The sequence below is a fragment of the Schistocerca gregaria genome, unplaced genomic scaffold, assembly GCF_023897955.1.
Source record: "Schistocerca gregaria isolate iqSchGreg1 unplaced genomic scaffold, iqSchGreg1.2 ptg000178l, whole genome shotgun sequence".
NCBI lineage: Eukaryota > Metazoa > Arthropoda > Insecta > Orthoptera > Acrididae > Schistocerca > Schistocerca gregaria.
In genome coordinates, this window is record NW_026061728.1 from 7,940,155 (window position 1) to 7,966,717 (window position 26,563).

At 40.2% G+C, this 26,563-nt stretch overlaps 1 non-coding gene across 1 annotated transcript; it reads right to left on the reverse strand.

Annotated features, from left to right (window-relative positions):
* Positions 1-15,840: 15,840 nt before the first annotated feature.
* Trnat-ugu (transfer RNA threonine (anticodon UGU)) lies at positions 15,841-15,914 on the reverse strand. Its single transcript has one exon. It is a non-coding gene; the product is annotated as a tRNA-Thr (tRNA).
* Positions 15,915-26,563: the final 10,649 nt, after the last annotated feature.

Genomic DNA, 26,563 nt, shown 5'->3' on the forward strand with positions numbered 1-26,563 from the left:
AATGAGGATCTTGGAGGAATAGCTGCACCAAGCGTAGACTCCATACCTCGGGCCAGTGATCAGGCCTGTATGTCTAGCGTCAGCGACCGAACCCAGTTCCCTCTGAGCAGCCATAGCGTACGGATCTCCGTGCCGGCACGCTCACAGGAGCTCAGTCCGTCAGTTCACCTGATGATGGCGACATGTATGATCGCCGAAATATTGTGCCCGTTGGACACTGTAGACCGGCAGTACACCCGTGGATATTCTGACTATCAAATACGCCGGGAGAAACTTAAGAATCACGAGAAACACCTCATTGTGTATCTGTTTGTAGATGACATGATTCAAGTGAATGAAATGACCTCCAAAGATCTATATACCACCTGAACGAAATATGCAACGAATACAACTTTAAAATTTCTAGTAATAAAACATAAATAAGTGCACTTCGAGGAAAATATTCAGTCATTTTAAAACTAGTTTTGGATAAACCTGCTTTAGAACAGGTCTCTTATCTTTCATTTAGGCTACGCTGTAAGATCTGATTTTTACTCTCATACTGAAAATAAATTACACAAATTCTAAGCTGTCTGTGGCACCATTATCCGAACATTGGGCAATAAAGTACAAAAAGAGATTGTCCCGAAATTCTATAACGTGGTCGCGGTTCCTGTGTTATGCTATGAAAGCGAAAACATGGTTAAAACAAAAAACATTCAGACGGCAGAGATGAGGTTCCAAAGAAATTCGAAGGGCTCCAGAACAAGAAATGATTGGAAATGAAGATACTAGAGAAAATTTAAGTATTTGCAACATAAACTAAAAAATTCAAAAATTATTTAGTTTACGTTCACTGACTTAAAAAAAAAGTTTCTTGCCTTCTGAAGTGGGCTTTGTTCTTTCTAAGGGTTCAAGCGGTCGCCATGTCAAATTTGAACAATATCTGTTATGCGGTTTAGACTCGAAAACGCAACAGACTGTGCTACAAAGAAGAAAAACAACTGAGTGAAAAAAGCGGCGTCACTTTCTGCAGCACGCGGCCATAATTTTGCAAGACAATGTTCGGGCACGATTGGTTAAAGTCGTGACTGATTTGATCGGTATATGGGGATGGGAAGCGCCGCACCACGCACCACACTCCACACACCCCGGACTTACGCCCTCGTGAGCTCAGCTTGATTCCTAACGCGAAGGACGAACTTTGGGGTATTCGGCTCGAAGCTGCTATGGAGATTCGTCGGACAATAGACCGCTCCATTCGAACTACCTAATACAACTGGCGCAGCTATGGGTATCTTGCTCTTCCGACATCACTGGTGACGGCCTATAAACGATAGCTGTTCAAAAAATATCCAACCTTTTTTAATTGTTGAAATCAACAATGGTATCAGGGCGTTCGTGGGCTCATGTTTTCAGGCATACATAGCACAAATACCTGATTTTCTCCAATATTTCGGAACACTTGTAAGTGGTACACGTTGGATTTAGTAATGTGAGCAAAACGACGACGTTGCATCACATTTGGCTTCAAGCTTGGCGATTCTCAAGTTGAAACCATCGTGTGTTTGTGGACGAAGTAATGGGTACTACACGGCATAAGGAGTGGTACAACCATTTCAAAGGTAGCCGCTAATCAATGAAGACAGAAGTCAGTTAAGGTACGCCCTCAATATCCGCAAATCGGGTCGTTACTGACCCCGAAAAATCCCTGGCGAAGCAGAATAAACGAATCACAATCAGAGAAGTTGTAGTCTAACCTAAAAGCCGTAAATTCAACTAAAAACCTACGTATTACAATAACGAACAAGTTAAATTGGAAGGAACACATAGAAAATATTGTGGAGAAGGATAACCAAACACTCCGTTTTATTGGCAAGAATCTTAGAAAACGTAACAGACCTACAAAGGAAACTGCCTACACTACGCTTGCCCGTCCTCTTTTAGAATAGTGCTGGGAGATGAGGGATCCTTACCAGATAGGACTGACGGAGTACATGGAAAAAGTTCAAAGAAAGGCACCACGTTTTCTATTATCACGAAATATGGGAGAGAGTCTCACACAAATTATACAGGATTTGGGCTGGACATCATTAAAAGAAAAGCGTTTTTCGTTGCGACGGAATCTTCTCACGAAATTCCAATCACCAACTTTTCCCTCCGAATGCAAAAATATTTTGTTGACACCGATCTACGTAGAGAGGAACGATCACCACGATAAAATAAGGGAAGTCAGAGCTCGGATGGAAAGATCCAGGTGATCATTCATTCCGGGTGCTATACGAGATTGGAATAATAAAGACTTATGAAGGTGTTTCGAAGAACCCTCTGCCAGGCACTTAAATGTGATTTGCAGAGTATCCATGTAGATGCAAGTATAGGTGGTCACATTATTTTTCCTATCCCCTGTATGTGCATATCTCTTCCCACGAACGTTGTTACCTCAATGTCGATATCTGCACCATTCTCGAAATATGTGAGCTAACTTATATTATCTGTAATGTTAATATACAACATGAACAGTAAGGCTCCCAACACACTTCCCTGTGACACACGTGGCTACTTTTACACGTACAGATGAACCTCCATTCAAGATGAGATGCTGTGTCCTCCCTACAAAAATATGTTACTGGCTGTACATTATACGATCCAGGCAAACGGTCAACTACAATTGCTGTTAACTGTGCTGTAACTTCCAGCGTATCAGAAGCGGTTTCAAATGAGTATACGCACTCGTATTTCGGCAGGTGCACAGTTTTGCCTTTCAATTTTTGCATGTTTCTCAGATACTTTTTCGAAAATTTCGAGCAAAACGAGTGGAAATTACATCATGAAACAATGAAGAAGCAAATGCGGGTTTGCTCGCAAACCCGAAGCAACATCTGGTGCAAGAGTCATAGGTTTTAATAAAGTAGCTGTCGATAGGTCTTTTTCGTTGCTAACAAATGTAACTGACAAACACACACTAAGAACTTCTCAAATAACTATTTGTGATGAAACAGGCGTTTAGGTTAATCCTAAAAACCAATAGAAGATCACAGATTGCAAAGGGAAACGTCCAGTAGGATCGTTAACCTCTGCAGAAAGGGGCGAAACTGTAACCAGCTTCATTAGTACGTCAGCAAGCGGAGCTGACATTCCTCCTACGCTTATTTTTCCACGAAAGAAGAAGCAGAAAGGATTTGAGTTAGGGCTGGCAGCAGGAGGTTGCGCTGAGGTCCACAGCACCGCATGTATGGCCACAGAGTCATTCTTTGTATGGTTTCGGAAAGTTTTGGAATTTTCTAAGGCATAAAAGGACTTCCCAGTTCTCTTTATATTAGATGGCCACTCAGCACATACCACGAACACTGACATTATGGACTACGCGAGGAAGAGTGGCGTTTCTTTACCACCACATTGCTCTCATAGACTTGAGCCGCTTGTTGTTTGTTTTATGAAGACTTTAAGCCTTCGTTATAGTGATGAGCTTCGAAAATGGCTACAAAGCCACGCAGGGGAAGTCGTAAGTATCTTTCAAAATTCAATGCTTTTTGGTTCAGCTTTCGTCTAAAGTGCAACAATGAAAACCCCTATTAAATGTTTCGATGGTACTGGCTCACGGACCTATCCAAATTCACGACGCAAACTTTCTCCCGGCAGACACAACTGACAGCGGACTAGATAGGCCGTCAGATAAAGAGGTTATTATACCTGAACAATTGGAATTGCCTCCACCTAGCACACCAGCTAAAAAATACGACTCCAACAGGCTGGATAATCAAGCGGAAGGGGTTTCAGCGAATTGTAAAAATGAACTGCCGCCTAAGAATGACAATGTTATTGAGGATAATTGTTCTAATCTTGGGTGCTCTTGGATGACAACTGACAACACCTCCTCATTTCATATTTCACTTGAAATTCTGATGCCATTGCCCAAAAGTTAACGAAAGCAAGAAAAGAGCGAAAAGGAAGAGGGGGAAGATTGTTGTTTTAACTGATTCGCCGTACAAAAAAAAGTTAGAAGCCAATATTAAGGAAAAATAGAAAAAGAACTTTGCCAAAGGAGAAAGTGCAAAGAAAAAACTATTTGCGAAAGAGAATATGATTAAGAAATCAAAAAAGAAACAAAGGCCCTGAAGATGAATGGAAAAAAGGAGAGAGAATACAATACTAACGAGAGTAATTATGAGGAAAGTTCCGACTGTGAATGTTTAGATTGTGATGGGTTATATTCAAAATCAGTTGAAGGTTGGATCGCTTATCCACGTGCAGAAAATGGACACACGATTCTTGTGCAGGAATAGCTAGCTAAGATTGTGAGTGTCTCCTCGTGTGTGAATTTTGTAAACAGCCTTAAGAAAAGGATACAATACATGAAAACTGTAGTTTGACATTAATATTCACTTTAAACTAAACAAATACCTAGCAAGGCAATATTTTCTGCATTTGCGATAATTTTATGCGTTTTTGTAATCACTTGTACTTACCACCCCATTCTGCCGCGTGCACGGGGCTGAATGGGGCAAATGACATACATCTCTATTTTTAAGTGAAAAAATATTGTTATTTTATTTTATGGCAATGTTCTTGTATATTTGTTATTAATACATCATAATGTGTTCATATAAAAATTGGTTACTCTCTTATTTATCACTTTTATACATTTAATCAAAGTTTTCAGCTTTTTACCCCATTCTACCCGGGTTCCCCTACGTGTCGGATAAGAAAGATAAAAATACAATCGCTACTCGTCTCTTCAACGACAATTTAAGCTGTGCTCTCGGGTTCGTCCCATCGTTCATCACGACATATTCCGAAAAAAAAATCATAATTAACGAACGTTACAAATGGCACTAGAAACGAAGACAATAACAGGTGACATTTAATAAGGCCACTGATATCCTCCGAAACGCAAACTAATGACCGTCATGCTGAACGTCATGGGTCACAGCGGACGGGCGGAATCGAAATATGACCTTTATCCACGATCGCTTCTTCCTGTCAAGTTGTGCCATTAATTTCTCTGCTCTCTAATCTGATTTCGTATCTCCCCATCAGCTATTCGATCTATACTGTTTTAGCATTCTTCTACACCACCACACTTCGAAAGTTTCTAGTCCTCTCCTGTTTGGGGAACCACTGATTCGCAATATATTTATTCCCAAGAGCAGAATGAAAATAAGATGTTTTCATTGGTCGTTGTACCTGCTTGATTTACACTTAGTGCGAATATAAAAGCATTTTAGTCCAAATCCTTATTTCAAAGTCCTAAATGGCAGCTCGCTATGTGACACATGCCCACTTGTTTCTCTGTGACAGCTGTTCTTTGAGCTGATAAGCCAAGGGATATTTTTTCCCGTTGCTTTGAGATTTCACCTATTGACTACATTGTTTCTTGTCTTGTAGTCATTTGTTTGCTATGGTAAAAACGTATCAGGGGTGTTTTTTGTTTCTGAACAAAACAAAGGCCAAGATCTACCCACAAAGTTTTCCAGAGAAGTTCTAGAAGGCTTGCAAGAAATAAAATAGTGAATATCATGAAACAAATTTATGTTTTTGTACGGCATGCATACTATTGGAAAGGAACGAAAACCTTTACAAGCCATGTAAAAAACTAAAAAAAAAACTTTACAGTGCGCTGCTTTCAATACTCGAGAGAGAAATCTATAACACATGCAGTGAAAAAAACTATGAATTTAAATGAGTGCATGTACGTCGTTTAATGCAATACAACTTTAAATTTTCCATAACTTTTGTAACTAAATGTACCTTTCCTCTCAAACCATTTGTCCCAGCACCATGGAATTCTAACAGTCAGTTGTCTTACTCGAGGGCATGCAGAGTCGAGGGGCATGAAAGGGGAGCAGTGGTAGGGAAGGGAGTGAGGCAGGGTTATAGTCTATCCCCGATGTTATTCACTCTGTTTGTTGATCAAGCAGTAAAGGAAACAAAAGAAAAATTCATAGTAGGAATTAAAATCCATGGAGAAGCTTTATTATAAAGAACTCTGTGGTCTTTTTATTTTTGAAATTTGCCCACAAAACCTGTCTTTCTAATCTTTTCCAAAAATTTCACTATTAATATATTATTCATGAGAAATAGTCAACTTGTTGGAAAATAGTGGAAATGCATGTGAGAAATGTTTTGTGTTTACCGTTAATATAACACAGGTTGAGATTAGGGACGTGAAATAGATCAATTTAACAAGGTGGAGATAGAAGATAGCTTCTGCCCGTGAAATTTGTCTTTAAAAACAAATGAATATTTTCAAATCAACAGCACATTGCATGCACTCATTACTAGAAACATGAATAATCTCCACAAAAATTTGGAAGTTAATTACTTTGGTGCAAGAAAGTCTCCATCATTCAGGAAAACGAATTTTCAATAAATTGTCAGCAGCCATAAAAGTTTTACTACTGACAAAATTCAGCTTAAGAGCAGCCTACAGGATTTATTTAACCATCTCCTCCGACACCATTAATGAATTGAATTTTTTAGTAGAACTAGGGCGTGCGCGATTGACAGTGAGTGAGGAGTGAGTGAGAAAGAGAAAGAGAAAGAGAAAGAGAAAGAGAGAGAGAGAGAGAGAGAGAGAGAGAGAGAGAGAGAGAGAGAGAGAGAGAGAGAGAGGGGGGGGGGCAGGGTACGATCAGAAGGATATCTAAATTTTCATCCCTCATTTCACGTCCATGATCAGTCCACTTGCGATCTGTGGAAGGTAAATTAGCATATTAGTTTCCCACTGAGCATCTCCTCATTGTGGATCAATTGCAACGGAAACTACATATAGTCTAATCCAACCCTCTTGTCTGTCCCATTTCTGTTGAAGGGTACAAATGAGACAGATGCCTTCTTATTGTTGTTGTTGTGGTCTTCAGTCCAGAGACTGGTTTGATGCAGCTCTCTATGCTACTGTATCATGTGCAAGCTTCATCTCCCAATACCCACTACAACCTACATCCTTCTGAATCTGCTTAGTGTATTCATCTCCTGGTCTCCCTCATCGACCTTTACCCTCCGCGTTGCCCTCCAATACTAAATTGGAGATCCCCTGATGCCTCAGAACGTGTCCTACCAACCCTTTCCTTCTTGTAGTCAAGTTGTGCCACAAAGTTCTCTTCTCCCCAATACTATTTAATATCTCGTCATTAGTTAAGTGATCTACCCATCTGATCTTCAGCATTCTTCTGTAGCACCTTATTTCTAAAGCCTCTAGTCTCTTCTTATCCAAACTCTTTATCGTCCATGATTCACTTCCATACATGGCTACACTCCATATAAATACTCGGATAACACACTTCCTGATACCTAAAGCTATACTCGATGTTAACAAGTTTTTCTTCTTCAGAAACACTTTCCTTACCATTGCCAGTATACAATTTATATCCTCTATACTTCGACCGTCATCAGTTATTTTGCTCCCCAAATACCAAAACTCCTTTACTACTTTAAGTGTCTCAGTTCCTAATCTTATTCCTTCAGCATCACCAAACATGATTCGATTACATTCCATTATCCTCGTTTTGCTTTTATTCATGATCATCTTATATCATTCTTTCAGGACACTCCATTCCATTCAGCTGCTCTTCCAGGTCCTTTGCTGTCTCTGGCAGAATTATAATGTCATGAGCGAACCTCAAGGTTTTAATTTCTTCTCCACAGATGTTAATTCCTACTTCGATTTTTTTTCTTTTTTTCCTTTACTGCTTGCTCAATAAACAGACTGAATAACATCGGCGATAGACTAGAAACCCGTCTCACTCCCTTCCCAACCACTGCTTCCCTTTCATGCCCCTTGACTCTTGTAACTCCCTTCTGGTATCTGTACAAATTGTAAATGGCTTTTCGCTCCCTGCATTTTACCTCTGCCACCTTCAGACTTTGAAAGAGTATGCAGTCAACATTGTCAAAAGATTTCTCTAAGTCTACAAATGCTAGAAACGTAGGTGTGCCTTTCCTTAATCTAGCTCTTAAGAGAAGTCGTAGGGTCAGTATTGCCTCATGTGTTCCAGCATTTCTACGGAATCCAAACTGGTATTCCCCGAGGTCGGCTTCTACCAGTTTTTCCATTCGTCTGTAAAGAATTGGCGTTAGTATTTTGCGCCTGTGGCTTACTAAACAAATAGTTCTGTAATTTTCACATATGTCAGCAACTGCTTTCTTAGAGATTGGAATTATTATATTCTTCTTGAAGTCTGACGGTATTTCGCCTGTCTCATACATCTTGCTCATCAGATGGTAGAGTTTTGTCATGGCTGGCTCTCCCACGGGTGTGAGTAGTTATAATGGAATGTTGTCTACTCCCGGGGCCTTGTTCCGGCTTAGGTCTTTCACTGCTCTGCCAAACTCTTCACGCAGTATATCATCTCTTATTTCATCTTCATCTACATGCTCTTCCATTTCCATATTCTGTCTTCAAGTACATTGCCCTTGTATAGTGCTGCTATATACTCCTTCCATCTTTCTGCCTTCCCTTCTTCGCTTATAACAGGGTTTCCATCTGAGCTCTTGATATGCATAGAAGTGGATCTCTTTTCTCCAAAGTTTTTTTATTTTTATTTATTTATTTTTCTGTGGGACCAAATTAAGGAGAAATCTTCATGGTCATAGAACGAGTCAATACTTGAAATTATAACACGATAGTAGAAACAGATAAAATGAAATATAAAAACATATTCAGGTGACAAGTCATAAGTTTAAATAAAGAAAATCAACAACGTAACACTGAAATTTGCTTAAATTTTTAGCTCTTCCAGGAGCTCCTCGACAGAATAGAAGGAGTGAGCCATGAGGAAACTTTTCAGTTTAGACTAAAAAGGTTTTGGGCTACTGCTAAGATTTTTGAGTTCTTGTGGTAGCTTATTGAAAATGGATGCAGCGGAATACTGCACTCCTCTCTGCACAAGAGTCAAGGAAGTACATTCCACATACAGATTTGATTTGTGCCTAGTATTAACTGATTGAAAGCTGCTAACTTTTGGGAATACGCTAATACTGCTAACAACAAACAACATTAAAGAAAATATATGCTGTGAGGGCAATGTCAGAATTCCCAGACTATTGAATAGGGGCCAACAAGAGGTTCTCGAACTTACACCCCATATAGCTCGAACAGCCCGTTTTGAGCCAAAAATACCCTTTTTGAATCAGAAGAATTACCCCAAAAAATAATACCATACGACATAAGCGTATGAAAATATGCGAAGTAGACTATTTTCCATGTTGAACTGTCACTTATTTTAGATACTGTTCTAATGGTAACTAAAGCAGCATTTAGTTTCTGAACAAGATCCTGGACATGAGCTTTCCACAACGGCTTACTATCTATCCGATCGCCTAGGAACTTGAACTGTTTCGTCTCGCTTATAACATGCCCATTCTGTCTGATCAAAATATCGGTCCTTGTTGAATTGTGAATTAGAAACTGTAAAAACTGAGTCTTAGTGTGATTTAACATCAAATTGTTATCCTCAAGCCATAAACTTATTTCATGAACTACATTATTTGATACTGTTTCAATATTACACACAAGACCCTTCACTGCCAAGTTGGTGTCATCAGCAAACAGAAATATTTTTGAATCACCTGTAATACTAGAAGGCATATCATTTATATAAGTAAGAAACAGCAGTGGCCCCAGAACCGACCCTTGGGGAATGCCCTCTTAACAGAGCCCCATTGCGAATGATTATCACTACCATTCTCAATATTGCGAAGAATTACCTTCTGCTTTCTGTTCTTAAAGTAAGAGGCGAACCAATTTTATGCTACTCCCTTACTCCATAATGGTCCAACTTGTGCAGTAATATTTTGTGGTCAACACAGTCAAGAGACTTCGTTAAATCAAAGAAAACACCTAGCGTTCGCAACCTTTTATTTTATCCGTCCAAAACCTCAAAGAGAATATAGCATTTTCAGTTGTTAAACCATTTCTAAAACCAAACTGTACATTTGACAGCAAGTTATGTGAATTTAAATGCTCCAGTAACCTTGTATTTACAACCTTCTCGATAACTTTAGCAAACACCGATGGCATGGAAATAGGTCTAAAGTTGTCAACATTATCCTTGTCTCCCTTTTTATAAAGTGGCTTCACTAGAGAGTACTTTAATTGGTCAGGAAACCAACCACTGCTAAAGGAAAAGTTACAGATATGGCTAAGTACTGGGCCAACATACACAGAACAATACTTCAGTATTCTGCTAGATACCCCGTCATATCCATGAGAGTTCTTGGTCTTTAGTGATTTAATTATTAACTCAATCTCCCTCTTGTCAGTATCATGGAGGACCATTTCAGGTAACAGTCTCGGAACACTTTTTTCTAAGAGCGCTATATGATTCCCTGTTGGGGCTAGGTTTCTATTTAGTTCATCTGCTACATTCAGAAAGTGATTATTAAATACTGTACATATATGCGACTTATCAGTAACACGAACATTCCCACTACGCACTGATTCTATATCGTCGACCTGTCTCTGCAGACCAGCCACTTCCTTTACAACTGACCATATGGTTTTAATTTTATCCTGAGACTTAGCTATTCTATCTGCATACCACTTTGCCATACCAGTTAGCATATGATTATAGGAATTAAGGAGATCTACCAGCATCCTTTTACTTGCACACTCACTTTACAATTAATATTGAAATCACCACATATAAATAATGTTTTGTATTTCCTACAAAGTGTACCAAAAACCTCCTCTAGCTTTAGCAAAAATGTTGTGAAATTGGCGTCTGGGGCTCTATAAATAACAATTAGAAGTTTAGCTCCATTAAATTTAACCATACCTTCACAACATTCTAACACCTTTTCAGTGCAGTACTTTGAAACATCAATTGACTCTAATGGGATGCTGTTTTCCACATACATGGTTACTCCCCCACACCGAAAAGAGCTCCTAGAAAAGCTGTCAGCCAACCTGTATCCTGGTAAAGGAAGCCTCTGAATTATCTCCTTATTTAAGAAGTGCTCAAATATACCAATAATTTCAGAGTCAACATCTATAAGCAGTTCACTAACTTTATCTCTAACATCTTGTATATTTTGATGAAATATATTAATTCTCTCATTACTTGGATACTTAAGCTTTGTCAAAAGTGGATCTTTTGTTTGAAAGACTTCCCTTAAGCAGGAATACCTATCAGCTGACTTCAATCTAAATATGGTGCAGCTCTAACATCCACTACTGCAGGAATTTTCCCATGAGTGATCCCACCACCCCTATCAATGCTGTCACTTTAATTTTCCTGTAGGCGGTGTCTATCTTACCCATGGTGATTTGCGCCTCTACATCCTTACATTTGTCCTCTAGCCATCCCTGCTTAGCCATTTTGCACTTCATGTCGATCTCATTTTTGAGACGTTTGTATTCCTTTTTGCCTGCTTCATTTACTACATTTTTATATTTTCTCCTTTCATCAATTGAATTCGATATTTCTTCAATTACCCAAGGATTCCTACTAGCCCTCGTCTTTTTACGTACTTGATCCTCTGCTGCCTTCACTACTTCATCCCTCAAAGCTACCCATTCTTCTTCTACTGTATTTATTTCCCCCATTCTGTCAATTGTTTCCTTCTGCTCTCCCTAAAACTCTGTACAACCTCTGGTTCTTTCAGTGTATCCAGGTCCCATCTCCTTAATTTCCCACATTTCTGCAGTTTCTTCAGTTTTAATCTACAGTTCACAACAAATAGATTGTGGTCAGAGTACACATTTGCCCCTGGAAATGTCTCACAATTTAATACCTGGTTTCTAAATCTGTCTTACCATTATAAAATCTATCTAAATTCTTGCAGTATCTCCAGGGCTCTTCCACGTATACAACGTTCTTTCACGATTCTTGAACCAAGTGTTAGCTATGATTAAGTTATGCTCTGGGCAAAACCTACCAGGCGGCTTCCTCTTTCATTTCTTACCACCATTCCATATTCACCTACTACGATTCCTTTTCTTCCTTTTTCTACTATCAAATACCAATCACTTGTGACTATTGAATTTTCATCTCCCTTCACTATCTGAATAATTTCTTTTATCTCATCACACATTTCATCAATTTCTTCCTCATCTGCGGACTACTTTTAAGACTGTGGTAGGTGTGGGCTTCGTGTCTATCTTGGCCACAATAACGCGTTCACTATGCTGCTTGTAGTAGCTAACCCGCATTCGAATTTTTTTATTCATCATTAGACCTACTCATGCGTTAGGTTCATATTAGCCTTCCTAATACTTAAATCTATATTCGACGTTAACAATGACGCCGGTGGATAGACTATATGAAATTACTGATCGTCGATAAAGTCACGAATATAACCGACATGCTATTGGGCCCTTCGCAGGAAAAGGGTTTTCGCCGCAAAAAGCGGGAAACTGGAATCCAGCAAATGAGTAAAAAATATATATTCAGTGACAAAAATTAGTGTACGTACAAAACATACACAACAATAGTCTGGGATTTCTGTATTACGTAACACAGTTTTTGTGATTGTATCTTGCAGCTTTAGTTATTTTTAATTAAAAGACATTTTAAAAGGACAGAAAGAGCGTTTTGGACTACGATACAGATCGTTCTGTTAGTACAGTATTGACTTCATAAACACTTTCGTTGACTTCGGCAACTCTCAACCAAATCCTCCATCTTAATCGAGACAATACGCTACGATACAGCCGACATCATGACAAGAGAATGGGCTACATCAAACTCGAAGTAATTTTATATAGATAAGGATCTCAATGACCTGTGTACGTCTAATATAAAAGATCTCCATCTTCACTTGACCTTTAACTGTTACTATTTCAGAATTAAAAACTGAATTCAAAGAAAATTTGACTACCTGCCACAAAACTATAAAAATAAAAATAATAAAAGTGAGAATGTGAAACAGGTTAGCAATAACCACAAACAGGAGATTCTACAGAAAATCAAAGTGAGAAAGGAAATTATTAATATTATCCACCGTTTAGGAACTCTATGCTACGAAAGGGATGAAAACACATATAGAATAATTTGTGGAAAAGTTAGTGTGTTTTAAGATTAAATCCAAACAACAATTAGAGAAAAATATATCGAAGCTAGGCCTATATTACGAAAAATTGCTAAATCTCGAGACAAATTGTGTCCTCCAGTATTAGATGAAGTATTTGTGCCCCAAGTACGGATAAAACAGGATCTACAGCATCAACAGAAACTTCGGATGTGTGTTTCATATTTCATCCAAGCCTACAGTCTATAAATACCAAAACAAAATACCACTACAGGGAAACTACCTAAGAAGAAGTTCTTGGTAAAGAAACACAGGACACAAATACGTATGTAGGCTTAATATGCACTACAACTGTGTTTAAAAATAGCTATAGTTGCCTTGGACTAACGACGAGTGAATATCAATGTAACCTGTACAGACTGTACGCTTTCCAAAGCTGTTATCCAAGAAAGAGCTAAACGACGTTTTGTTGACAAAACACAATTTAAGACCGAAACAACTAATAAAATTATCTGACAATAGGCACTGTTGAAAATTTGTGCCAGACCAGGATTACCACCCGAGTCTCCTGGTTACTAGGGAGAGGCAATGATCACTGTGTCCGAATTACGCAGTGGTCAACATAATAGCACAAACTGCCCGAGCATGCCGTTCGTCAGATCCAAATTCTCAATTTCTCCATAGACCGCTAATGCAGTGCTCCTTGAACATTATCCTCCTCGCCTTAATTAAATAGACACAGAATATATACAAACTTGGCCTTACGAACATTGCAGACGCCGTCTATGCAACACACGTCACACTTCAAAGAATTTACCAGTACATTGCATTTTTTACTATCGACCAAGAATAAAGTAACGTAAAAAGCACTGCGTCTACTGAGATCATGATTCAGAGTTAAAAAAAAAAAAAAATATGTCACCTACGTATTATAGTTGCTGCCGAAAGAGGAGAATCACTATTTTCCCACAAACGGAAATATAGTTAAAATTACGCTTCTAATTCGGCTAGTTTCGGCGGCTACTAAAATTTGTAGTGAAAGTTACATAGTGAACTCTCCCCTCCCCCCACCAAAAAAGTAGTTTTCGTCGCTGTTGTGCGACTTTTGTACACAGCCAGAGAAAGTGTGTTAAATATGGCGCGGACGGAAACACTAGGCTACGGTACAGGGAAATCTGCTCACACAACGTTTACTCGGCATTCATAATCGTTGGCGTAAACATCTCTAAATCAAATTACCCCCTTCCAACCTAAGTTAGATCTCGGGCTACACTTCCCATCGGCCTGTCATCACAACAAAAATTTCAGTGTGGGGGGGATTTCCTGTATTTCTCACTAATCTCTCTCTAGGCAAAACTGTCAGTTATTGTAGATTGATTGTCAGTCTCAACTACAAGATTTACTAATGGTAAACACTATTGAGACGGCTCATAATTTTAGAATAGTCCTCTTCGTCTTACTTGGCATAAATTGTTCGCTGGCGTCCCACAGCTAGCTCCCTCAGTGTCTGCTTCTGCCATCGCACCACGCCAGTCTGTTGTTGTCCTAGCAGGCAGAACGCACCGCACATCCGACACCTTCGGAACCAGTCACTGGCCAGTTAGCAGCTGAGCCGAACACTGTTTACATCGTCAAAGGAAAACTGTGCAAAGATGTACACTCGAATGGCACGACTGAGTGGTACACACACACACACAAGTCCATCGACACGCGCAGAACGAAATTCTTCTCGCGAACGTACAGCGTCTCCGAAAAAAATCTCGTGACTATATTCCGGCGTTACGGCCAGGTTCTCATTCAAATGAGCAAAATATGGTCCTTTTTTTTTGAGTCAGTGAAAATACATTTGAAGGATCTGTTTGGGAATTACGAGTGATCATACTATGAGCTTTATTTTAGATTTTCAGTAAAAAAAGTGGCGCCCGCAATTATGATTTGATCACGCAGACTGCGTGCAGTGTGGCCCCTCAGATGTTACCTGAAATCAAAAATGGATAACATTAGTTGATACTAAATTACTTCTCTGAAATTAAAAATGGAAAACATCAGTCGATATTACATAAAATTTATGGGAGCGCATACCTAACCGCAATGAAACAACCGTAAATTTAACGATACGGTGCTAATTCGAACTCTGAGTTAGATTTTTTGGGGGTTTATTTCACTCCTTATGCCTTCACAAAAATTAGTTAATATTAATCAGTGTCATATATTATAGGTATAAGCTCCTAAGAAAAGTGTTTACTTTTCTGGGTCAGAGGTAGAAGTTAAGAGATTGAACCATTTTTAGTTAATGCTGCATGCCGTTCTGAGAAAATCGTTTCTCCAAAAAAGTTCAACGGCTAGGGAAACCTTTTAGTTACATTATTACTTCGATTTGCATGAACTGAGTGTTACATATATATTTTTAATGTCGCTGAACACGAATCTGCAGTCAGATTTTCAATATTCAAAACGGCTAATGCAATACGGAGAGCACAGGATTATGTTTTGACCAATTTTTACCAAAAATGCATTTTCGTTATTTACGTTTAGTGTGCAATCCAAGGAGCACTTATCAACCCTTCCTCTAACTGGAATTGTTCCTAGATAGCATCTCCCTGTTCTTCTTGGCAGGAAAAGTCGATCTGTCTAACCTGGATATGCAGCACTCGTTATTCGTCAGTGTTTTCGGCGAGTATGTTTGCATGCATTGTGCAGTATGAATCATTAAGTGCACGTGCGTCACGGGACGAGCTTTGATCTACATCTATATGGATACTCTGCAAATCACATTTAAGTGCCTGGCAAAGGGTTCTTTGAAACCCCTTCACAATTGATAGTTAATTGAAACCCTCAGCTGCCGACAGGTGTTGTTGATATACTTCGATGGGGACAGCTGAAAATGTGTGCCCCGACCGGGACTCGAACCCGGGATCTCCTGCTTACAAGGCAGACGCTCTATGCATTTGAGCCACCGAGGACACAGATGAATACCGCGACTGCAGGCATTTATGCCTTCCACGCTTCCCGTGAGACTCACATTCCCAACTGCCCACAATCCACAAACGTAATGTACGTAATAGGTATTTGCCCATCCACTCAATACTGGCCAACACTAAGGTGACGATTCCCGTAAGATTTCGGGCAACCTGTGCGCATTCGCACAGACGAAGGTCAATGGCTGGGTAGCGTTTAACCATATATATGAAGATAGTAACTGTTCTCGAAAGAACAGGCGCCACTGATGACCGGGCAGCTTCTCTAGAATACATGATAGATCGGCCTATGTGGCTGAGAAGTTCTAGGCGCTTCGGTCGGGAGCCGCGCGACCGCTACGGTCGCAGGTTCAAATCCTGCCTCGACAATGGATGTGTGTGATGTCCTTAGGTTAGTTAGGTTTAAGTCGTTCTAAGTTCTAGGGGACTAATGACCTCCGATGTTAAGTCAAATAGTGCTCAGAGCCATTTGAACCATCAGTCTGTATGCTTACACACTACTTACATTAACTTATGCTAAGGACAACAAACACACACAACGATGCCCGAGGGAGGACTCTAATCTCCAACGGGGGGAGCCGCGCGAACCGTGACAAGGCGTTTGAGACATGGCAGTCGTGACACTGCTTCAAACAATGGGCTGTAGAAACTTCTGTAAAGCACGGATTAAAAAAGAAAAAAAAAGAAAACCTTTCCGTTCCAAGTCTGGACAAGAACACATTTAAAAAAATGCAACTACAAAGAAATTGAAATTTCGAACTTTTTGAATGAGAACCTGTCCCTATGGAACACCGTTGATAAAATGTCACAGGGATTATGTACTCAGGTTTCACATGTGGATTAACACTTCCTAATCAATATCCGGAATGAGCAGGGCTTAAAACTTTGAAGCGTTAAATTTCAAGAGCCGTTCTCTTGTTTGCAAATAGTTTCACAGCGAAAATTTCTCTAGTTTTTTTTTTTTTTTTTTTTTTTTTTTTTTTTTTTTTTTTTTTTTTTTTTTTTTTTGCTATAGGGAAAGAAGGATGGCACAGAATTTTTATTCATTACGAGATTCTCAGCACTTGCAGAAGTGATTTCCCGTGATTCTGCAAAACTTTTCCTTTAGCCAATCGTAGCAACTATAGGATTTGGTTCCTGCTGCATGACATGTCTCGGAACTGAAACTGACCAACTCATTTGCTTAAAGAGCTAGCTTATCATCCGCTTCTTTAATTGAATAGACCGTTTATGGTCTGCAAAGAATTTTTTTCTTTAATCGTTTTTTTTATGTCTTTTATAAACTGCAACACTTTCTAAACTTAACGCCATTGAAGCATGGTCTTTTACTGAATGACCAAAAAGCAATGCCGACAGCTGGAGTCGAAGGTTTTTGTTAATCAAACCGTTTGTATTCTTGTGGTGATATCTCCATAGAATCTTTCATTCCGCAACACACATTTCTTTTATATAATTGAGAAGTGAAATACCGGTTTTCATAGATGCAGATTTAAAATATTTTAATATAACGCAATAAATATTTCATTAAAATTTTCATCCCCTTAGTATCGAAGTTCCAAAACCACTGAAACATATAGTTTTTAAAAAGCCTAACAGAGGAGTCGAATGCGAATTGTCAGATATATTTAGTAATCCTTTCATAATGAAACATTTTCAGAAATATCTCACACCCTTTAGGAGTTAGGTTTTCAAAAACAATTAAACATGTATTCTTCTATTTAGAACCAAGGAGCCAAATTCAAATCTACATCCATTTAATTCTAAAAATGCTTTCATAGTGAAATATTTCATAAAACTTTTCATCCCCTATTTCACTCTATTAATGAGTTAAATTTCCAAAAGCAACGAAACAATTTTTTTTTACATCCAACTGAGAAGTCAAATACCTATTTTCATAGATGTAGCTTTAAAAATGCTTTATTATTTCTTTAATAATGATTTATTTTCAAAAACCTTCACTAATTATTTTATCCCCCAATGGTAGAATTTCGGAAAATGATAAAAACCTGTTTTATTTGTTTCTGGCTGAGAAACCAAATGTCAATTTCCGTAGTTTTTTAGTTATAGCTTCAACAGTGACATAGAGACATATTTTTTTTTAAAATAAAAACCTTTCAACCCATATTTCACCCCCTTAGGAGTGGAATTTCGAAAAATCTCTTCTTAAATGGTTCTTTCAGCGTAATATTTACACCTTCATCAAATTTCAAGTCCGTATACTTTGCAGGTTGGGCTGGATAGCGATGAGTGAGTGAATACATGTGCCCCTATCGCACCTCCTTGGAGGTTGTAGTTTCAAAATCAGTGAAACACGTATTTTTCAATAACAGAATTTTCATAGATTTAGCTTTAAAAATTCTTTCACACTGAATTATTCTCATAAAACATTTCATGGTATATTCCACCTCCTTATGAATTGAATGTATCAAAAACAGTGAGACATGCAATTTTTTTTATTTTTACTTCAACCGAGAAGCCAAATTCAGGTGTAAATATATTTAACTTTAAATATGCTTTCATAATTAAATATTTCATGAAACATTTCATCCTCTATGTAATGGGATTGTGGTAGTGACACACCAAAATCACAATAGTAATCCATTGTAGTTGCTACATATTTTATTACAATCAAAAGCATTATAAAATCACAATCACAAAAATACAAGAGATTGCCTTATAAGGCCAGATCTGTTGGACAAATAATAAATAAATTTCTTTACGTGAAACAAGACCTGTTAAACCTCAAATTTGGATATGACTAGGTAAATATACTTAGGTAAGGCTTTACATAAATAGTACAAATGTCCATAGAATGTGCAGCAGAACTCTCATTACTTCCAATCAGCAGAGAAACAGATTAAGCCTAATAAACAGATTTTTTAACGTTTGGCTAGCCAACTTTCCTAAACAAAACTATATACAAATGATTGAAGCAATTAAGGAGGTGCTTTAATTTTGACCAAACCGACCTTCAAATTTACTTACTCAGTTGATTAATCAACAATATTCTTAGAATGATTACAACTAGAACATGACCATATGACAATACCCCTAAAATAAGGTTGCTTCAATATTTCGTGTGAATTGGCGATACACGCAAGCAGAACAAGGATTCAAATCAATACGAGAGATCCACGAGACAGGGAGTGACGTAGAAATATACTCAACTTGGCAATGGAATTGAACTTTGGATGCTATAGTTCTCCACCGGAAAGATGGAATCACGCAAAAGTGACAACATAACCCAAGATGTAAAGGAGAGGACATGGCCTTAAATATCTCTCTGCCCCCGTGGTGCTGTGCTCCCAGTATGCTAGCGTCGACCTCTGCCAATTATCTCTAACACAACACACATCAAAGGCAGACAGTTTTCTGAGACATATACTACACAACCTTATTTGGAGAACAGGTGAGCATTACAACTGAACTGAAACAAATGAGCCTCCGTGAGTTACTTGGCCAGTGCCAGCCCTTAAACTTTGATTAATAAGTTGGCTAAAAGTCATGCCGAAGTTAAGATGACAAGATTTATCTCCAGGTTCGGCATATTAGGGGCAGAGACAATTAATTGGCGACGCTCTTATCCGCATGTTCGCGGGAGAGTCTGGGGAAGGCCAGGGCCACGTCGAGCCGGATCTTGGGGCGAATTTCCTTCTCTCCGAGACACCCGGTTTCTTCTGCGACTCAGCCGGCAAACAGGCTGTGGACCCCAGGTGGGGACCGAATAGGCAGCAGTAGGCGGATGGGGGAGACAACCGTGGTGAAGTGAAGGTCTGTATTCCAGAGAAACGAGTTAGCATGATATATCCACGATTCGATGGTCGGGGGTCATTTGGCGTTATACAAGACCTAGAACCGAGTTCGGGAACACATGTTTTGGCCCAACCTATATCGCGATGTCAGGCAATTTGTTGGCAACTGTGTCCAGTGTAAGCGTGGTAAGCCCGATGTGGGGACGCGCAGAGAACTACTACGGTCGCTTAGGGAGCAGTGTCCTCTGGACCGCGACTCAAAGATCGAAACAACGATAGATGGAAACTGGCGCCAGAAACGCACCAGCTCGCTCTATTTCATCCCCTTAGGGGTTGAACTTCCAAAAACACCAAAACACGTATTTTCTTATTTGTAACCTTGAAGTCAAATACCAATTTTCGTAGATGTAGCCTTAAAAATACTTTCATAGTTCTTCCATAATTATTTATCTCAAAATGAAATGTTCACCCACTATTTCACTTCATTCCCAATAATAATGGAACACGTATTTCTTTATTTCTGACCTAGAAACCAGATACAAATTTTCGTATGCCTAGCTTCAAAATTACCTTAATAGCTACATGTTTCAAAAATCCTATCATTTCCTGTGTCTCCCCCTTCCAGTGTAGGAGGAATAGTGTCGTACAACAGACAGTATACTCAGTAGACAACGAACTGTTCGTTGTTAAATCATTGACATAGGAACCGAGACTGACACAGAAGATGCTGAAGGTGAAGCACACTAGACTCGTGTCTACCACGGTTTCAAATATTATCGATTTACCATGAACGGAAGTTCCGAAAAGTGAGCAAGTAATTTTACAGTAAATTCAGTACCGATGGAGAGGATATACATCGAAAAACATTTCTATAAAATTTCAGAAGTAATGAAACATTCCACTCAAGTCGCACGGCAGAACACGCAATGGATATGCTTGCACTTAAGACGGAAGGCCCCACGTGCTTATGCAGGCTTACGACAGATCGCAAAATTCGGCAGTAGGCGTAAGCCAACCTCGTGTGCTGCCATCTGTTGTTGATGCCAGGCACCAAGGTCTCAGTAGTACGGCCATGCACTTGAGAGTAGTTGCTTTGTAAGCACTCCGTCTTCAGGCCACGAGTGGCCTACTGGGACGGGACCATCCGACCGCTGTGTCATCATCCGTGGACGATGCGAACAGGATGGGAGTGGGGTCAGCACACTGCTCTCCCAGCCGTTATGGTGGTTTTCTTTGATCGGAGCCGCTACTATTCGGTCGAGTAGCTCCTCGATTGGCACCACGAGGCTGAGTGCACCCCGAAAAATGGCAAGAGCGCATGGCGGCCTGGATAACCACCAATGCTGACAGAAACGAGCAACAAGTGGATTGGTCCAGCATTGCCGAAACAATATTATGCCTGTTATACAAGCAGTGCGCGAGACTGGACGCAGTTTCTCGCTGTTGTCGAACGTCAGTTGTAACACAGAATGGCACCATCTGGAAGTGTGGAAGTATTTTACGATATGCGGTACGAGTGAAGCACAATGGTTGATTTGGTCGACTTGCGACATCATACAGAGAAAAAAGTTAAAATTTTCGGGATAAAAATAGAAAGTGCCTGAGCTGCTGCCTGTGTCTACGTAGTATGCTGTTATCTGCTTGTAGCCCTTGAAAACAGAGAAATTAAAACGAAAAAGAGAGTTCTCCAGCCGAAGTTTTCACCCTTTATCGCTTGACTATAAGTAACGCCCGCATAGTGCTGTGATAACCGATTACAATATAATTTTTGAGCAGAGCTTCTAAAAACTAAAATCAGTAGGAGAATACTGGCAGTTTTGTGTAGTACAGAAGCACTCGCCATATCTTGAGAGAAGCAGCGAACAGCGGACAAAGTTTTATTTGACTATTTAATTTAAATTATGTCTGAAAGAACAGACACTATATCCATATACGTATATGGTTGTGGCAATACCAGCCATGACCTTCTTCTGTGAAGATGCACACGTATTCCCCGAACTGTTATGGGACTTGGTAAGAATGTCTTCCACGAGTAATGAGTGTGGTGGTGTGGGACACTACGAATGTAGTGTGTGGACATACAAGGTGAGCATGTGAGTCTCGCGGGAGGCGTGAGCGAGATAGTCCCTGCAGTCACTCTATCGTCTGTGCCCTCGGTGGCTCAGTTGGACAGAGTGTCTGCCATGTAAGCAGGAGATCCCGGGCTTTAGTCCCAGACGGGGCACATATTGTCACCTGTCCCCGTTGATATATATCGACACCCGTGAGCAGCTGACGGTATTAATACAATTCTAATTTCGTTCTGGACGGCTGCCGGCCATCATAAAAGTATTTAATTTAATGTGTTGATTCCATTTATCAAGAAACTGAGAAAGTCAAATTTTTTAAATCTTTGTTTGGTTCCTACGTTACTAGAAGAAATAATGTAAATAAAAGACTAAAAATCGGTTATTACAAGAACTGGAATTGTGACGGGCTTTAACAATTAGGTTAAAGTGAGCCGAAAACCAGTTGATTCAGCGATAACCGGCATTCCCACTGGAGTTCTGCGTGGTAAGATTGACGCGCAAGGACATCTAGAACAGCTTCTCAGAAAGGTTACTGCAGCTCTGATGTTCTCAAAATGAACGGGCCAGCCATTGGCGTCCTGGAGGGGGAGGGGGAGGGGAGGAGGTGGGGAGGGGAGGAGAGGCAAAGGGGCACTTTCACCCATCGCCCCCAACCCTCCCTGGACTCCAAAGAGTTTTTATTCGTTACAGTATACTCATACTCTTCCAGATAAGACTTTTCCACAATACTGCTAAACCTTAGCTTTGACCAGTTGTAGCGCTTATAGAGTTAGGGTCTTGCAGCTTGTTGCATCTCGTAACTGACCAGCTGATTTGTACACACAGTGCCAGTTTCAGAATCATGCACTCCAGCCCCGACGCTCCTCCCGCACTCCCCTCCACTGGTAATATTTCTGCAGCCTCCAGTCTGCCACTGTGCATATATTTTGATAACATCCTGGTTTTAATAGCATCGAAGGAACAGCATTGTACAGTAAAGGGTAGACCTAGGACAGAACACACCATTCACATTGAAACGTATCACTTAAGTAGATGGTGAAGTACTCCGAAGCTAGCCAGATAGAAACAGAAGTTCCTGGCACTGTATCTGACTCAAATTCTAATCTTACACTAATCTCTTGTATCTACCTACCACGCCCTCAAAAAGCCAACGATTTATTATTATCAGAAGTTCCGAAAAATGAGGAAGAATTGACCCACACTTTTTTCCGTTGTGTATTATTTCGATTCCCCCATAAAGGGAATGGACTTGTAGCCACATGTTACACAAGCGATAGATGGCTTAAAATACATAAAAAGAGATGACAATAAGAGACGATTTTTAAAAACACAATGATGGACGGTATTTTCGATTTTACAGGAAAATAATGGATGACGAAATAAAGGTTTTTGAAAAATACGCTGATGGACAATATTGGGGATATTTTACCTTTATAGATGACTAGCGGAAAAGCTTGGCGTTGACCAGGCATTTACTTACAGCTGTGCGTCCACGCCCGTACTATGCAGCGTCTGGCCTTGTCCTGAGTTTTTATGACCTATCTCCTGAAACATGTGTCGTACAATGATATAATTTTGTAGGTACATTCAGCGTCATATGCGGATACTGTCTGCGAAATTTATTGCGAATATAGTAGAAAAGAAGAAACAAATTTAAATGTCATGAATGCTGGGATGCCCACACACTTGGGTGTAACTAATGTACACGGGATGCTTGGCATGATCATTATAGCTACCATCACCTGTGGTCGAAATTGGACCAGCTGTGTCGACGTAGTGAAAATATAAATGTGCATAACATGGTAAACGTCCATTCTTTCGAGCCATCGGACCTGATCTACGATCAAAAGTATCATGTAAATGTGGTAGGGGCCACGGCCTTGTCGCAGTGGATGCACCAGTTCCCGTCAGATCAATGATGTTTAGCACTGTCGGGCGTGGTCGGCACATAGATGGGTGACCATCCGGGCCGCCATGCGCTGTTGCCATTTTTCGGGTTGCACTCAGCCTTGCGATGCCAACTGAGGAACTACTTGACCGAATAGTAGCGGCTCCAGTCAAAGGAAACTACCACAACGAGTGGGAGAGCCAGGTCCTCCTCCACCCTCAGTGAGGATGACGTGGCGGTCGGATGGTCCTGATTGGCCACTTGTAGCCTGAAGACGGAGTGCTTTTTTAAAGTAGTGCTGCCTACATAAAACTGACAGTCTAGGCTCAGGGACTGTCCACGGTAAATGCTGCATTGGACCTACGCATGCTATTAAAATAACGGTTTGAGTTCTCTTTAATTGTCCAATCATCTGAAGTGAGTCCTTATTACAGTGCGCTGAAAAATAGATTTTACGTTAATGGCAGATTTTCATTCTGCTGCTTTACTTCTGCCAGTATCCGTCTCCTACCTTTCAAACTTTACAGAAGCTCTCCTGCGAAACTTGCAGAACTAGCACTCCTGAAAGAAAGTTGTGAGTACCAGGCGTGAGTCGTGCTTCGGTAGCTCTGATGGTAGAGCACTTGCCTGCGAAAGGCAAAGGTCCCTAGTTCGAGTCTCGGTCGGGCACACAGTTTTAATCTGCGAGGAAGTTTCATATCAGCGCACACTCCGCTGCAGACTGATAATCTCATTCTGGAAACATCCCCCTGGCTGTGGCTAAGTCATGTCTCCGCAATATCCTTTCTTTCAGGAGTGCTAGTTCTGCAAGGTTCGCAGGAGAGCTTCTGTAAAGTTTGGAAGGTAGGAGACAGATACGGGCAGAAGTAAAGCTGTGAGTACCGGGTATGAGTCTTGCTTCGATAGCTCAGATGGTAGAGCACTTGCCCGCGAAAGGCAAAGGTCCCCAGTTCGGGTCTCGGTCGGGCACACAGTTTTAATCTGCCTATTATTTCGTCTACCAAAAACCGTGTCTCACTATGGCTTCTTCAGTACTGTTTTGTTTTCCACTGCTGACAATAGAAATGATCTGGCAGATGTGGCATTGTAGATGCCCAGTATGCGTGTCTTAATGGAAATAAACCGCCTGGAACATTTTCCCTTGAACGTCCCTGGAATGGGACTTCATGGAACGTTATTACATTCCTGTGTCCATTTCTATCACACCAGCTGATAGCCACGACTGGGGAGGGGGAGGAGGGGGTGGGGTGAAACTTGGAAGCACTTTGAGTGGCAGAAAAACCGAAGAAAACCTAACGTTTTCGTCATTTGTTTGACGTAGTGCCAGTTCGTCACATCGGACGCTTTTCTCTCGGAAACGTTTACATTCATCGTCCGTCAATCAATGTCGCCTGCTGAGGTATGCAGTCGCACCACTCTGTACGAAATAGAAGCTTAAGTTGATGGAGTCGACAAGTAAGGAGCAGTGTCTGTCTTGTTTAAGATATTGAAAATTCAATTATAAGCCTTATTTGCTGCCTTGTAGTTGACATAGGACCTTGCGATTTTGGACGACCGAGGTCCAGTAGCCACACCACACGGGAAAATGCGAGGAGTGTTAATATGTAGTAAAAAGCGAAGAAAACCTTACGTATTCTACATTTGTTTTCCTAATGACGAAATGGGATATCGTCAGAATGGACGCTTTTCTCTCGGAAACTTTTACATTTATCGTCTGGCAATTAATGTCGCGTGCTGAGGTATGCAGTCGCACCACTCTGTACGAAATAGGTTCTAAGCTGATGCAGTCGACAAGTAATATCGAAATATATCGTCACCACGAAATACATCGACCCCTCGAAATAAATCGCCCCCTCGAAATAAATCGCCACTTCGAAATAAATCGAAACCACGAAATTAGTCGAGACCTAGAGATAAATCGAAACCTCGAAGTAAATCGACACATCCAAATCAACCGACACACCGAAATGATTAGAAATAACGAAATGTATCGACATCTAGGCGCATTTCGACGAACGAAATGGATCGATACCTCATAGTAATTCGAGGTATTACATAATTCGTCGTCTAGGAACATCGATATCTCGAAATATATCGATACCTCGTAAATTATATATTTCTCTAAAAATAGCGGTATCTAGAAATTTATGGTTTACTTGAGATATAGTGATATCTCGAAATATATCGATATCTCGAAATAAAACGCTATCTGAAGTATACCTATACATGGAAAGATATAGATACCTCGAAATATATAGACAACACGTATTGTGTCGGTATATAAAAATATATCGATATCGCGACATACACTTATACTTCGAAGTCAATTGATATCTGTAAATACAACGGCTACTCGATACAGTCAGATATATCTAAATAAATCGACCTCTCGATATAAATTTGTGCCTCAATACAAATCGATATATAGAAATGAATCGATTATGTGAAATGTATGGATGTCTCAATGTAAATCTGACCTGTAAGAAAACGATTCTCGAAATAAATAAATATATCGAAATATATCGCTAACTCGATGAATAACGATAGCTAGTGGTCGGATATATGTTTCAAGATGACAAGACATATCAGTATAGTTCGATATACATGAAAATACTTTCGATTTTCAATATATCGATAGATTTCTAGACCTCAGGAAACAAAACGCCGATCTGACATAGGGGCAAAAACGCAGACCTCGTGAAAAAACGCCGACCTCAGGGGAAATCGCCGACCTCGGGGGAAAAACGCCGACCTCGGGGAAAAACGCCGACCTAGGGGAGAAACGCCGACCTCGTTGTAAAACGCTGACCTCGGGGAAAAAACGGCGACCTCGGGGAAAAAACGCCGACCTCGGGGTAAAACGCCGACCTCGGGGGAAAACGCCGACCTCGGGGAAAAACGCCGACCTCGGGGAAAAATGACGAC